This window comes from Anastrepha ludens, chromosome 2 (genome assembly GCF_028408465.1).
Source record: "Anastrepha ludens isolate Willacy chromosome 2, idAnaLude1.1, whole genome shotgun sequence".
NCBI lineage: Eukaryota > Metazoa > Arthropoda > Insecta > Diptera > Tephritidae > Anastrepha > Anastrepha ludens.
In genome coordinates this window covers 25853310-25869661 of record NC_071498.1, presented here as the reverse complement: position 1 = coordinate 25869661, position 16352 = coordinate 25853310, and the positions used below count along the sequence as shown (strand labels likewise).

At 40.2% G+C, this 16352-nt stretch overlaps 1 long non-coding RNA gene across 1 annotated transcript; it reads left to right on the top strand.

Annotated features, from left to right (window-relative positions):
• Positions 1 to 555: 555 nt before the first annotated feature.
• Positions 556 to 2473, top strand: LOC128856919 (uncharacterized). The gene is made up of 3 exons (XR_008453877.1): positions 556 to 1044; positions 1104 to 1189; positions 1989 to 2473. It is a non-coding gene; the product is annotated as an uncharacterized LOC128856919 (long non-coding RNA).
• The last annotated feature ends 13879 nt before the right edge of the window (positions 2474 to 16352 follow it).

Genomic DNA, 16352 nt, shown 5'->3' with positions numbered 1-16352 from the left:
CAAGACACATTTGGGGAGCTTGCGATTCCTTTCTGGACCGTCTCAAGGTCATAGGCTCGACAAAAGGTGGTCAAATGTAAATTGATTCATAATTTTGTATTATTTTCACACATTTTTTACATTGAATTCAATAAAAGTAATTTTCCAAATTAAATTTACGGCCTTTTTAATTGGTTACACTTCGAGTGCCGGAGCCTGTAGAGTCACAATAGCCCAAGTCCGGTGAGTACGATGGTTTAGGAAGGATAAAGGTATTATTTTTGATAAAAAAAATTCAGATTTCTTTAGCCACTTTTTTCGAAAGCACAGAATCGCCGAGCATAGCAAAACACGTCGAATCTTATGAACTAAATTTGCCATAAAATTGGAACTGTAAATACAAATCGAAAAATTTGAAAAGTCACCTTACCTTTTAAAAACACCTCGTGTGTACATGCGTCGATATCTATTTATGCTCCGTTAACTTACATATGGCAACCAAGCATTATTTGAGCCCTAGTACAACAGCGCGCAGGGGTAAAAAATATCTTTATACCATCAAAATGTTTTCTCTAATTGAATAATAAATCAAAAAAGAAAACCAAAATCAAAACAATAAAATCTAAAATCACAAAAATTATACGTAAAAAAATAATTCAATAAAAATACTTGGAAATGGCAAACGCGTGGTCTCATTCTTCTTCTAGCATCAAACCAGCACGGATCAGAACATTCCAATGTTGCCCACCAACTACTCTACGTATACGATTAGAGAGCACCCAGATCCCGAACGTCGTAGTGAAACTATAATTTCTGTGGCGCTAGCAGTCATAGCTGTGGCCGTTGGTATTTTTTGCATCATCTTTTGGGTGCGGTGCCGCAAATTTCCTTTACGGAGGAGTACCAACAGGCAACTGGAACAGCTGGAACTCGCTGGTCGGGGGCCGACGAGTAGCTCGGTGCCCTCACAAGTTTCGGTGGATGCGGTATCACTCCAACAGCAAAGAGCCGGGCGTGTCAGATTTGAAGCACCAATACCGTAGAAATACTATACGATAGCCTAAGGTACAATTTTGAATGCTATTCTAGTGTCTGTCGCCATAATTTGTCATCTATTCCACCAGAATATCAGCATTACTCCTCCAGACTGCTGAAATACTCAATGAAAAGTGAAAAAATTGTGCATGCAAATCTAATTAAACTTCGGCTCGTAAGTTTGATACCCAAGCGCGTTTTCGAGTTGATGGCTTAAGTTTAAATCTTACGACTAGGAGGTTTTGTTTTTTCTTTTGTGGTCGATGACTACTCCAAGTGCAACCAAAGAGATACGTTAACTTTATTCCTTCCTCATCTATTCCATCAGGCTCTTGAGCTACCACTTATTCACCCTTTATTTATAAAATAATATTGAAATCTATTCGACACTTCGCCGGACGAAAGTTCGCTGTCAAAATTAATTGCAAACTGCGGCATATAAATTGCAAACAACCAAAGCGGCGACGAAGTTCGTCGTGAAAAGATTTGTTTTTAATTTTGCCGCTGCCCCGGCCGAGAAACTCGGCTATCCGGGAAAAATGTATACAAATCTTCTTCGCAAAAATTGTCTCACTTGCAGGACATGAAATTTAAAACTTTGAATTAATCGAAAAATTTGTAGACTCGCTCTTTTCGCTTTTGAGCGAATTTAGTTTTGGTTCTGGGCGAAATGTTGTGACTAATAATATACGACAGTATTGCTTCGCTGCACCATTTGATTCTGTTTACAAAATTAGTTTTACAAAGTGGCGCAAAATTAGTCACCCTATCGCAAAATTTATAATTTTTGAAAATAGCGTCGTATGTCAATCATATAATATTTGACACGTGTGGCCTAGGCCGTTGCAGTATACAAACAGAAAAGCAATGGTGCGCGTAAAGGTCAAAACGAAGATTTTCATCATTCAAAATATTTTTTTTTATTTAATTAATTAATACTTCGCCCAATAATAAAACTTTTTTTTCAATTTCAGACCTTCAATAACCTGTTTTAAATTCAACGTACAATTGCCTCTTCTCTTCGAAACTAACTTTTCTTCTTCATTTTTGCAAAGTTCGTTAATTGAAAAGTTTATTTCACTGAAGTTTCAAGAAATTGTATCAAATTTTTTGTGAACAGAAATGCATTTTTACGCAGATTTATTTATTTTAGCTGCTTGGTTTGTGGGACTTTAAAAACGTTTTAATAGTTTTTGGCTACTGGGTTGCAGAAGAAAAAGTGTTAAAACCCCCATATAACTCATAGCTTACTGGCACAATATCTGGCGACTATAGAAAGCTTCTTGAAGTGATTGAACTCGATACACGATCGAGAGAATAATAAGGTGGCGCCCATCGTGGTACCGTTACTTTGCGCTCAGCGAATTCAACAATATCAGCTGATTTTCGTGGCGTCATACTGGTGCATTTTTTGTTATCAAGCTTCGAAGTTCTAGCTCTTTCTTCCTTAAATTTTTTTGACCGGTTTTAATTAAAATGTAATGTTTATAATTATTTAAAAATCTATAAAAATTATTTCACCCATTCACTCACTTCTATTTAGCTTCACTTTTTTTATCATCTGGTCTCATTGTCGGCTATTGCGATTATTGTTGGTGTTGGTGGTTATTCGTGTGTTAATTGTGTGAGACATTTCTTCGCTTTACTTACACCTTTTCCGAGTTGGCTCTTCTTCTTCTCCGTCGAGTAGTCAAATATCTCTCTCGCAACGGCAGTGTTGTCTAGTTTTGGATATAAAAAAGCACTAAAATGCCCATTTAAAGAAAAGAAAATACCAATTTTTTATTGAAAAACTTTGTATGCGTGACAAACTGTCTTTACTGTGTGCGTGTTTTTAAATAAGTATGCTATGGTTATGTACAATAGACTGTATTGAAAAAGCAGAGTTGTAAAAATCCATCTTCGTATTTAAAACTTATGTTAATATAATTTCTTTAAAGAAGACCGGAAAACATAGTGTTTTGAGGTTATGCTACAAGATAAGGTAGGTAGGTAGGTGAAATGATAAGAGTACTAGACTGGCACTCCCCAAGTAGCACCAAATCACCGTTTTGATACCATTATGAGACCTCCAACAGGCAGATATCTACAGCCAGCCAGAGCTGTTGGTATAATGGAGAAGGTTGATGGGATTTGGGTTGGGATGGGATGATGGCACTGCCCCAGGGTGTCAAAGAAAGAAGTATCAACTGTCCAGAGAAAGTGTTGGACAGTTTCCTTTTCTGAAAGGTCCCCAAAGCTTCTGCAATGGGGTTTGAATGGTTAACCTAGCTTTTCCGCGTGTATGCCGATCGTCCAATGACCGGTAATCACAGGTACGAGTGTGAAAATTGAAGGCCGTGTAGTCACCAAGACTTTCTGAGTCCTCCTTCTATTGAACTGGAGCGAAAGTGTTTGCGAAATAGCACATGAAGAAATGGAGCTCCATCTTTTCTGCGCTTTCCTGAGAAATAAGTTGGGCAATTCCCTTTCTACAGGGGATGCCGCTGACCGGGTAGGAGGTCCCTGAGCCCATTTGAGTCCCCTTCCTGGCAAGCTCATCAGCTATTTCATTTCCCTCTATATTCCTATGTGCTGGAACCCAGATTACAGAAATGTTAGCTGCACACTCAAGAGATTTGATGTCCGCTTTACAGGAGTTCCTTAGTTTAATTCTGCACCATGGCATCGTAAGAGCCTTGATCGCGGCTTGACTATCGGAGAAAATGTTAATATCTCCCTCGCTTCTGCGTTCCCTAAGCATTTTGCATGGCTGCAGAATCGCAAAGATTTCTACCTGAAATACACTAGCAGTATTCGGCAATTTTAAGGAGATAAATAAATTGGCTGGTTTAGAGAAAACCCCTGCTCCGACCCCCGTCATCCCATCTGCTCCCATCTTGCAGCCGTCAGTGAAAACAGAGGTGCAAGCTTTGGTGCAGATTTTCTCCTTGATCCAATCCTGTATATTTGGAAAGATTGCCCTGTCACGACCCTCAAACTCCAGTTTGCAGTTTACAGTTCGAAAAAATACGGTGTAAACTGTCCAAAAATGCTAGCATATCCCTTGAGAGATTGCTTCCAGAGGCCAACCTCCTTTAACCTGATTACACTTTGAGCTGCGATGGAAATACGGTAAAATTCGATGGGAATTAAGTGCAAAAATACTCAGGACAAAACTGGGGCAAGTTTCACATGCTCCGGTGATGTCATTGCAAGCAGTCCTTTGCACCCTCCCCAATTTAATGATATTATAGCCCTTCCGAAGAGCTTCCCACCAAACCAGTTAAAATTGAACCACTGCGTTTTACATCCACAGCACCACCTGTGGCTTGGGTCTCCATCGCCGAACATAGATTTGCAGGAATATAAGGCTATACTGGCCTTTACCCGATTTTTAATGTGTAGCTTCCAATGGAGCTTGCAGTCAAGTATCACTCCAAGATACCTAACTTCCGATGAAAGCGGGAGAACATGGTTGTTTAATTTGGTAAGTCTAAGGTGTATAGGGTTTATATTTTCAGATAAATATCACCAGCTCCGTTTTGTCAGAGTTAGCTCGGAGGTTGCAAGTGGGTATCCAGCGACTGAGTACAGCCAGTGATCTTCCCAAAATCTCTGCCTTGACTGAGGGAAGCGGTCCCGATACCATTAGGACCATTTCACCACCAATCTATTGACTTTAGCCCCTTTTGCCACCGCATTAACTTCTCTGCAGCCAAGCAGGGACGAGACCCAGAGATAGAGAAGGCTTTCCACCTCTAGTCTATCTAACGCAGTGACAATTCACTCCGCCTTAATGTAATTAGGGCCCGCCCTATATTATCAATGAAGGCCGCCAAAGTAAGGTACTGTTTTTTTCAATTGGTCGATATGGTTTCTTCAGTATTATCTTGTATTTTTTTTTACTATGAATACACCTCTATGTCTTTAATTCGTATTCAGTAAATTCGAAGGCTTTTTAAAAATTATAAAAAGCTTTTAAATGTTAAGAAGAGTTGAGCGAAGAAGATCCAATATTCGTGCAAAACCTCAAAAGAAGCAAAAAATTTGATTTACACTTTCAAAACATCAAATTTTATAAGAATCAACCAATTTTCAATAGCGCTTAAATCTTCTCAGCATAAGCTTTAAATGCAAGAGTAGACACTTTTAACCTTTTTTATTATAATTTTTTTTTTTTTTTTTTTTTTTGAACTTACAATTTTAGTCTCAGCTTTGAGAAATTTCAAAGGGTTGAATGCATATTTCCCAGTCGGACACTCTGCCATAGTATTCTGGCGTTTATATTTACTATTGCCTTGCTCTCATATATTTCATATGAAGCATTACTCTTCTTCTTCTTCTCTCTCTTCTCTGTGAAAAATCGTATTTTTTTATTCAAAGTGTCTCCACGCCAAGCTATCACTAACCTCAAACACATTCCTTGGCCATTCACATTCCATTCGCTTGTTCTACACACTACTACTGCTACCTACATACATATGTATGTACCTGTATATCTTCCTCCAATCTCCCTCCAATTCCTCCTGCCCAACGCATCTTCGCCTAATGACAAGCCCCAACTGTGTGCCTTTGGAACGCGATAGCAGTTGAAATTGGCGCTGGCGCTGAGGTAACCTTTCGCCGGGTTGAACCTTCGTCAACGACAACATGCGCCAGTCCCATACCGCCAGCCACCAGCCACCAGCCGGGCGTACACATCGCAATCGGTGAGTCAGTTGTCATTTTGTGTTTTATTTATTTTGGCTTTGTTGCTGCTTGTTTGGATTTTGTTATTCTTTCTGCTGCTCTACCACATCTTGTTGCTACTGCTGTGCTAACAACAGTTGCTATACGTTTCGTAGTTGATTGTTGTTGTCATTCACTGCTTACCGTTCAGCTGTTGCTGCCTTGCAAACATTCTTGCTATTGTAGTTTTTGGTGGTTGCCAGCAAACATTTGTGCATCTTTTGTTGCTGCCCCCCATTGTGTCAGTTATTCGATCGGTTATTAATTTTTCTGGCTACTCAACAAAAAATTACAACAAAACAAATGCATGATGTGGTTGCGGTTGTTGTCCAAGTACTCGTAGTATCCGAGTTGTTGTTGTACTGCTGAGTGCTCGCCGGCTGCTGTTTGGCCGCTTGGTGTCTGCTCAAATTGCTGCTATTTATGTCAGCGACTACCGAATAACTTTGTTTGAGTGTCATCCACGCCCCCCGCCCCGGTAATACAGCAGCCGCCTTCACGTTGTGCTACCGAGTATAAAATCATCACAGCAACTTCCCGGGATAGTCGGGCAGAAAAGCGATTCCCCACGTTCCGCAACGAGCTTATTTTGCTTACACGCAGCAGAACACACAAATAACAGCAATAACTAATAACAACAAAGTGGTTAAAAAATAAGGAAATTTATGTTAAATGCTGAAATCAATATGTACTTCAATAAATTGTTCAAAAATGTTCATTAAAATGAAGTTTGCCAACAGCACGGGAGCGGATTTACAAAAGGTGCAGTGATTAATAGGCGCTGGGAAAATAACAGATGAATGGGTGATGCAAAATACAGCAACTAAAGTGCTGAGTAATAAAACTCATAAAAATTATGAGGGCTATAAGGGTTTAATCAAATCGATAATAGTTTTCCAGACCCAATAGGACTGTTAAGCAGGAGCATTTAACGCCACCCTCTTCAGCAATCGGGTCACAGATGGCAAAACAGGTCCGACTACGAACCACCAAACTCATATGGCTTGAATATAATTTTAAGATAATATCAGATTTGTTAGCGAAACCCAGGCCTGAAGTTGCGAAGCTTATCGGGGTTCCTACTGCTCCAATAGATTACTACAGAAGCTACAGCGATGAAGATAAAAAAATATTATATAAAATACTAGAAACTTTTGATAATACAATCCAAATTAATACAGGGTGGCTGATGAATTTTGCTACATTAAGAAACTCAAATAACTTTTTTTTTTAGTGTATGGAATTCATTTATTTTTTTTTTAAGTTGAAGCTCATTAAATTTTATTAAATGTAGCTTAACTAGTTTTAAAAATAATTGAATTTAAATGCCCCCCATGCTCGTTGACACAAGTGCGGCATCTTAGTAAAAAGTTGTTCATTGCTGCTTTGAGAGTTGCGACAGGAATAGCCGCAATTGTTGCCCGAATGGATTGTTTTAGTTCATCCAAATTTGTTGGCTTTGTTTTATAAACTTCTTGTTTACATAAACCCCACAAGAAAAAGTCAGGTGCAGTAAGGTCAGGCGACCTGGGGGCCAACGAAATTCGGAGTTTCTTGAAATCAGTTTATTGGGAAATTTTCGTCGCAACTCTGTCATAACAGTCTGGGCTATGTGAGACGTTGCCCCATCTTGTTGAAACCACACAGAGCTGAAAGGAATTCTCTTTCGGCGTAGTTCTGGATAGAAAAATTCTTTCAGCATTTTCAAATAACGGTCTCCAGTAACCGTAAGGGCGTGACCATTTTCTTCAAAAAAATAAGGCCCGACAATACAGCGTGAAGAAACCGCACACCACACTGTCACGCGAAGAGGATGTAATTCCGTCTCGTGGAGTATCTGCGGGTTAGAAGTACTCCATATTCGACAATTTTGTTTATTCACATTGCCGTTTAAATCGAAATGGGCCTCATCAGACATGAAAAGGCAGTTTAACATGTTTTGGTCTTCTTCCACCATTTGCAGGATCTTCTGGCAAAATTCCAAGCGAATCGGCAAGTCTGCTGCATTCAGTTTGTTAACCATTTGAATTTTGTAGGGAAATAAGTCTAAATCTTTGTGCATTATTGTTTGCAAAGACTGTCGGCTGACATCAAGTTGAGCAGATAAGCTTCTTGTTGAAACCCTTGGATTGCTTTGTATAGCTGCAGATACAGCAGCGATCGTTTCCTCCGTCCGAACTGGTGGGCTTCGATGATAAGGCCTTCTTGCGACTGTTCCTTGCTCAGCAAAATTATTCACCAGTCTCATTATGGTCCATCTGCTCGGGGGATCGCCGCCAAACATCCGCCTGTACTCTCTCTGTACCAAAACTACGGACTCCAGTGCGTGATAGCGGCGGACTATCCAAATTCTTGTTTGCGTGTCCCAGTTATCCATTTTAATAAATTTTAAAGATCAATCTGCAAATTAAAACAAAAATGGAACAGATAACTTAAAAAGAAAAAAAGTTATTCAATTTTTTTTTTTGGTAGCGGCTTTCATCAGCCACCCTGTAAAAAGTATCGACTTCGGCGCATAGACCAAGTAAAGTAGCATCAGAGAGCAGCTGATTTGACTTTTTTCCAATTTTGTTTAAATTAATCTAAGCTCTGTATCTCAGTTAAGCCTTCTTTTTCTTGATTAGTGCGAAAACCGCTTAAGCGATTTTGGCCAAGTTTAACAAAGAGTGCCAGTCGTTTCCTTCTCGTGCTGACCTGTGCCAATTGGATACACCCAGTAAAGCCAAGTCAAACCCGCGGGTATCGCATCGAATACTTTCAGAGCTGAAACGCGTTTGTATCCCTTTGGACGAGCCGCCTCATCTTTATTCGCTGCACTAGACTATGTCGTCGTAAAGCTCGCCAACGTGCAAAGGTCCACAGAATCCTTTTGCTCAAGCACTCCAAAGGACGCCTCATCGAATATTGTCGTCGCATGTTGGCATCGTCCAAGCTTCTGTGCCATACGATAGCGTGAGCGTGATGAGAGCCTTGTAAAGTGTTAGTTTTGTTCGTCGAGAGAGGACTTAACTACTCAATTGCCTACTTAGTCTAAAGTAGCATTTTTTGGCAAGAGAGATTCTTCGTTGGATTTCAAAGCTGACATTATTATTGGTGTTAATGCAGGTTGCTACATAAACGAAGTCTCTTACAACTGCAAAATCATAACTCTGTCAACAGTGTCGTGGGAGTCAAAACGCGAGTATTGCAAATGAATGAAAACCCAGCCGAAGTGGCTAGGAGCAGAGCAAGTTAGAGGTGAATACGGTGATGAAGCAGAGGTGATTAGAAATGGAGATTAACCACAAGTGGGAGAGAACGGAAAGGACGTGTAAGCAATGTTTTGACTGAAGTGTTGGGTTTCAGAAAGCTGTGTGCACAATTGGCGCCGCATTCGCTAACAATGGAATGAAAACACATTCGAATGCGACTTTCTCAGCAACATTAAGAGCGCTTTCGAAATGATAAAGCGGATTTTGTGCGTCAATTCAACACTATGAATGAAACCCTGGTCTATCAGCATGATCCTAAATCAAAACAAGAGGCTAAAAACTGGTGTGAACCTGGTGCTTCGGCTCCGAAACGAGTTCGGCCAAAGAGGTGCTAGCATCAGTTTTTTGAGATGCGAAAGGAATTGCGCATTTATGGATTACTTACGAACTGGTAAAACAATGAATTCTGAATGTTATTGTAACCTTTTAGACCAGCTGAAAAAAAAATTCGCGTAAAAAGACTTAGCTTGCAAAAGAAAAAAACTGTTGTTCATCAGAACAATGCACCATGTCACAAGAGCATTTTCAATTTGGCTAAAATCCATTAATTAAAGTTCGAATTGTTAGGGCATAGGGTATTCACCAGATTTGGCTCCTAGCGACTTCCATCTGTTTCCAGACCTAAAAAAATGCATGCGTGGAAAGCGTTTTTTATGAAATGAAAGGTCATAATAAGCGTGAAAGCATACGAGTATTCTGCAGATCTTCCAGAGTCTCACTTCAGGGATGGAATTCATAAATTGGAATCTCCTTAATGATTAGGAAGACTATACTGAAGAATAAAGTGTATTTCAAACCCGAAAATAGTGATTTTCTTATCGAATCGCAAAACCTAATGATGGACGTCAAATTTCCTATAGGCCATGGCGAAATTTCTCCACTATTTTTATTAAACTCTTCGACAATTATCGAAAACATCAAAACTAGTAGTGCTACCATAAAACTAAGTGACCGCCACTAGCAGTGCACAACAATATTTTTCTCAATTGATAACAAACAGACAAGCACTCAGCCAGTCAATCATAGCAAATAAATATGATGGAGTGCAGTAAGCGCCCGAAATTTTGTTAACGATTACAAACAACCAAGCGAATGATTGATCTACAAATGTGGCTGTTGAAGTTTAATTAGTGCACCCTGTAATTATGATGAAACAATGAATATGAGAATACTTATGCTGCACAAAGCCACACACATAATTAAAATAAATTTAAATGAGTTCACAAGACATTTGGCTGTCGATCTGGTAGTGCACACACACATACATACATACGAGTAGGCGAGTAGCTAATGACCATAGCGAGCTGTTCACCGAATAATGCATTGCTGGCCGACAACTCATTGCTGTTGTTATTTTTGTTGTTTGCGTTAATTCGCAGAATTGCGCGTATAAGCATCCATTTAAACGCTTTTCGTTGGCGGCAAAAGAAAGGAAATACGCTGGGCAGCGCTAAGTGCTGTGATCTCCAAATGGCAGCGTCCATTCACCAGGAAAACTTAAATATGAGCTCGATTAATGCAGCTGGTCATTTGCTACGACACTGGCAAGCTAATAATGAATGGGCATGTGTGTGTGTGTGTGGTGTAGAGAGTATGTAAAAATTTGTAAGTGCACGCTGCGCTCCTGCTGTCAATCAAAATGATTTATGTCACTTCCCACCGTATATCATCGCCGCAATTTATCTTTGTTACTTCATCTGCATCGCATAGACGTATGTGCGTATGATACTTTGGTCCTCACATATTGATAAAGGGTGGGTCAATGGCGGGCTCTCGTTTAAAAAGGCTAGACACATTTTTTTTCCAAATATTTTTCAACGATTTTTGGTTTATTTGAAAGCCTAATGGCCAATAACTTAACTGAAGTTAACAGCTCTGTTAAGGAACACAAATATCACACATTTCCAATGATATTTTCTAACAGCAGATGGCTAATAAAGCTGATTGTACATTTTTGGAAGGAGAGCCAAACCGCATATATAACCGCATATATAATATATATATATATAATAGGACTATGAATAAGTTCGTGCGGTTTTTTTCGAAATTTGAAACTTTATTGACGTAAAATGGTTACAAATTTAATATTCAAAATATTGTCCATCGCTTACTACTACTTTTTCCCATCTTTCTGGCAATTCACGGATTCCCTTTGTGAAAAATTCGGTCGGTTTTGCCGCAATCCACGAATCGATCCATTTTTTGACTTCATCGTAATTACGGAAGTGCTGGTCAGCCAGGCCATGTTGCATCGATCGGAAGAGATAGTAATCGGATGGCGCAAGGTCTGGACTATAAGGCGGGTGGGGTAGGACATCCCATTTGAGCGTTTCTAAGTATGTTTTGACCACTTGTGCAACATGTGGCCGAGCATTGTCATGTTGCAAAATAACTTTGTCGTGTCTATCGGCGTATTGCGGCCGTTTTTCTCGCAGTGCTCGGCTCAAACGCATCAATTGTCGTCGGTAGACATCCCCCGTAATCGTTTCTTTCGGTTTCAGTAGCTCATAATACACAACACCCAGCTGGTCCCACCAGATACACAGCATAACCTTCAGGCCATGAATATTCTGCGCCGACGTCGATGTTGAAGCATGGCCAGGGTATCCATACGTTGCCCGACGTTTTGGATTGTCGTAATGGACCCACTTTTCATCGCCAGTCACAATTCGATGCAAAAAACCCTTTCTTTTGTGCCGTTGAAGCAGTTGTTCGCATGCCATAAAACGGCGTTCAACGTCTCTTGGCTTCAATTCATACGGCACCCAATGGCCTACCTTTCGGATTATTCCCATGGCTTTTAAACGTTTGGAAATGGTTGATTGATCAACTCCCAAAGTTTTTGCAACCTCTTCTTGCGTTTGAGCCGGATCTTGATCGAGCAATTCCTCCAATTCGGTATCCATGAACTTTGGCGGCGCACCCTCGCGTTCTTCGTCTTCCAAGCCAAAATCACCACTTTTAAAGCGTGCAAACCACTTCTGGCACGTTCGCTCAGATAGAGCATGCTCACCATAAACTTCCACCAAGATACGATGACTTTCGGCTGCTTTTTTCTTCATATTAAAATAATGAAGAAGAATTCCCCGCAAAAACACATTATTTGGCACGAAATTCGACATTTTCAAGTGTGGTAAAAATATTGTTGTTTACGCTTCAAATAAAAAACTTATACTGACGTTTGTGCCTTACGACAGTAGCTCTCCAATGAATGTTTGGAAATGTGGATCGATGGAATAATAATCAAGTTACGCCATCTGTTGTAAAACCGTAACGAACTTATTCATAGTCCTATTAAATGCCCATAGATCCGCGCGGAAAAACCCCTCAGTGGTTTCTTTGATAGCATTGAGCTTAAGATTAACAGGTTATCAGTCTACTTCTCCGATTATTATGCCAAGATGTCGGCTTGAGCTACCCGACGTGTTGCCAGCTTGTTTCAAACAGGATTTCCTCTGCCACGGATGGCAAAGTCATATCGCCTATACTCGTTAGCCTCATTAGTTTTGGAACAGTGAGTGCCACATAAAGGTGAAGTTGACATTTGGGAGGGATAGGCTATATAATCGCACCACCATCCCCGTTTGCCCAGATTCCAGGACATTTTGTGGTATCTCGTTTCTTCATTCTGATAATACATCGCTCTTCCTTTTTCAGCTCCCGTTAGTGATCCCACATGGAGCTATAGTCAGCATCCTTTCTTTGCGCGGCAGCATGACATTCCTCGTCCTACCAATTATTTTTTCTGGTTCGCCGAAATCCGGTTTCTTCTTCGGTGACGGTATTTACAGAACGAGAAATATTGTCTCGCCATATCTCAGGTATGGCTCGGTCAATATTTGTGTTAAGGATTCGGATCGTTTCGCGATTTTCCGCATAACGTCGATCTTTAACGGTGTTGAAATCCCCATGCAACCCTCATTCTAATATTTCTACTCGTCTTCATGTGCCTGTATTCACACTTTTCACAATCAGTACATATTTTTGCTACTGCATTAAAAACTACTGAACTGAACGTCTTGAGCTGGGTGCAAGTCTCTCAAGCGACATCCGACAAAAATGTCCAACGTGGTCTAGTAGATTCTAATCTAAAGCCCAAAAAATCGATTTTCTGATCAACTGCTTGACACAACTGCAAAATTCGCAGCAAGTTTTCACCATCTGCCGATACATTGGCTTCTAGACTATCACTCGTCGGTATTCCGACCTCGAAATATGGCGATTTCGTTTGCAAACAAAACCGTCGAAATTAGAATGCAGCTGGTCCGAAGCTTCTCTTCAATAAACACCTAGTTTGGTAACTTTTTTTGAATATTTGAAAACGTGGTTCAAGCGCTGTGTGAACAATTTCCTAAAACAGAGTTGCGCTTCTTATATTTTAACTACACTATTGAGCGCGAAATTGCTGTAAGTCTTCAAATAACATGCGATTTGAAAGACACCAGCCCTGGCCCACCCTTTATGTGACTAGTTATGGATGCTATTCTGGCATCTGAGACTGAGCGTATGTGTGATCTTCACGTTGACCACCGCCAAGTACATTTGTATGTACATACTCAGCGTCCGTCCATCTGACGACTTGCCATCGGCTATCCACCCTCCCCCTGTTTGTTGGCGGCTTCTTTTTGTTGCTTGCCGCAATCGCATTTTCGTTAATTTATTTTCTCTCATTTAAAATTTTCTTAATTTGTGCACAAGTTTTGTTTCGATTTCTTAATCGACGTCTCAAAATGAGGTTATCAATTCGAACTCGTATTTGATGCTTTTCGGCGTTTTTTTATTTTTTATTTTTCTATATCGCGCGAAGCTTGCGGAGATAAGCTTATGTTAGATTACGCTGGTTGGTACTCTCCATAGGGTCCACTTAGACCTGAAGATCCATTGTGATATCACTAATTTGGACTCAAGTTCCTCGTCTCTAATTTCCATACAGGTGAAACTACTTCGTCTCTCGAGTAAACGATAAAATACTGTAGTTGGCTGCCGATTCCAAGTGTGCTAAGCATCCAAAGAAGTAAGAATTAAGACAGCGATACCGCATTCTAGCAAAAGCGGGGCAGTGGCAGAGGAAGTGTTCAATGCTGAACATCCTCTCCTCATTTCAGCAGCTGCGACAGAAGTCATTTGGGAGAAGCCCCATACGTTTAACATGTGTTCCCATTAGGTAGTGCGCAGCGATGATACCAACAACCATACTAATGGATGGCCGGCCTAGGTTGATGAGGGGCCGAGTTCAGTGCTCATTCCTTCTAGGTCAAACCTGCTTAGTTATCTGACAAGTGGGCTACGTTGGCTTGCGCGATGTCGACCGGCCACATCCAGAACTTGCTTGACGATGAAGGGATGCCGACATATTTTGATAAACTAAGCGCAGAAAGTTTTGCGGTAGGTGGACCCATCCGCTCACAAATGGATTTGATATATCCGAAAGAAAATTGTAAGTCAAACGGTCTGAATCAATAAGCAACAAAGACATGAATGAAGGGATGGACGAATAGATTGCGATGTATTTGAATGGGTATGTAATATTGACAGAAAGATGTACTTTCTGACAACGGCAATAAGATGTTCGGCTTTACGTCCTTCAACTGGCTAAAAAGTGAATTCGAGAAAGGCCGATACAGAAGAAGTGTGTGGTTAAACACTTAAGAGACCTATCGCGAGGCAGCCGTTATATGCATTTATTAAAAATTATCTTAACTGAGATAAAAAATATTGCGAGAAGGGCGGAAAGAGTACATCGTCACGCGTTGGTTGACTCATGAGAAGGCCCGAACTAACTAATTCAACCGAGGATGAAGATTTAGATAAAAAATGAAAAAGGTAACAAGATCCGGTAACGTAAATTAAACTTAAAACTGACTCCTACTCTATTTATTTCTGAGCAACCGGACAACCAGGCTTTTAGTTCTGCCGTTTCCAAACTGAATAAAGATGTAAGGCGAATGGGTCGGGTGGTGGACGAGAACAAAAAGAAGTCATTAAACAAACAGTCGGCGCATTTGCGTATCGGCATCCACGTGATGGAGGTTGTAAGGGACTTCGTTTATTTAGGAACCAGCATTAACACCAATAATAATGTCAGCCTTGAAATCCAACGTAGAATCTCTCTTGCCAACAAGTGCTATTTGGACTAAGTAGGCAACTGAGTAGTAAAGTCCTCTCTCGACGAACAAAACTAATACTCTACAAGGCTCTCATCATGGCCGTCCTATGATATGTTGCAGAGCTTAGACGATGGCAATATCCGATGAGGCGTCACTTGGTGTGTTTGAAAGAAAGATTCTGCGGAAGGATACGAATTTCCTCTTGGCCGCCATATTTTCATTTTTATATTTTCTAGTTTTTACTTTGAAATCGGATGTGTTTTTTGCCGAAAAGGGTTTTATTTACATTTTCTTGCGAGTATTTGTCAATAATTTTGGTTTGTCGGCGATCAAGTGCCTCCAGCTTTGTTTTATGCTGTCGGCTTCTTTGCTTCCAAGTGAGTGGGCGTCGGGCCTGTGGTGGTGGGGTGGTTCGCAATTTTGTATTCATTAATTGTCGGTCGGAATTTTTCTGAGGAACTTCTTTGCTTGAAAATTATTTTTTATTTGTTTTTGCTGAAACAACGTATTTTTTATTGTCGTTGTTGAAATTAATATTTTGCGTTGGTTGTGCGCTTTTATTTTAGATTATTGCACACATTTGATTAGAGCTTTCTAAAGTTGATAATTCTTCTAAAAATTTGTATTCTATGGAGACAAAATTAGAATTAGTGTTAACAAAAATATAAATGCAATAGATTTATTCGTATGAAAGTTTAATTGTTTTAAATAAGTCGTTGGGTCGTGCGTTCAAAGTATAAATATCAAGTATTTTTATTTTAGATAATATACGAAATTTACAACAAATACTCGTAACGAAAAAAGTGTTACGTGGAAATCAATTAACTCATCAAGAGAAGGAGGTAAATCGGAGATTTCTTAACAAAAAGCAAAAATTTAGCACTAAATCATTGGATGGCTTACTGTCCTTGAATCGAATGGGCTACTAATAAGCCGCACAAAGACTGAAGCAATCGAGTTTCATTTTGCCACTGCGGATTGTGAGAGTCCAGCTCTCACAATAAATAACAGCCCCCTCAAAATAGTTGATAACTTCGAAAGATGCTCACCGAATTCAATGTGTATGGCAAAACTGGAGAGTTTCCGCCGGTGTCCTGTGCGACAAGAAAATTCCACAAAACTTAAAAGGTAAAATCTATAAAAGCATGATCAGGTCGGCAATGATATTCGCATCTGAGTGCTGGGCTACGTAAACTAAAGCTGAAACTGCACGCGGCAGAAATGCGGATGCTGAGGTGGGCCAGCGGCATTACGCTACTGGACAAGATTC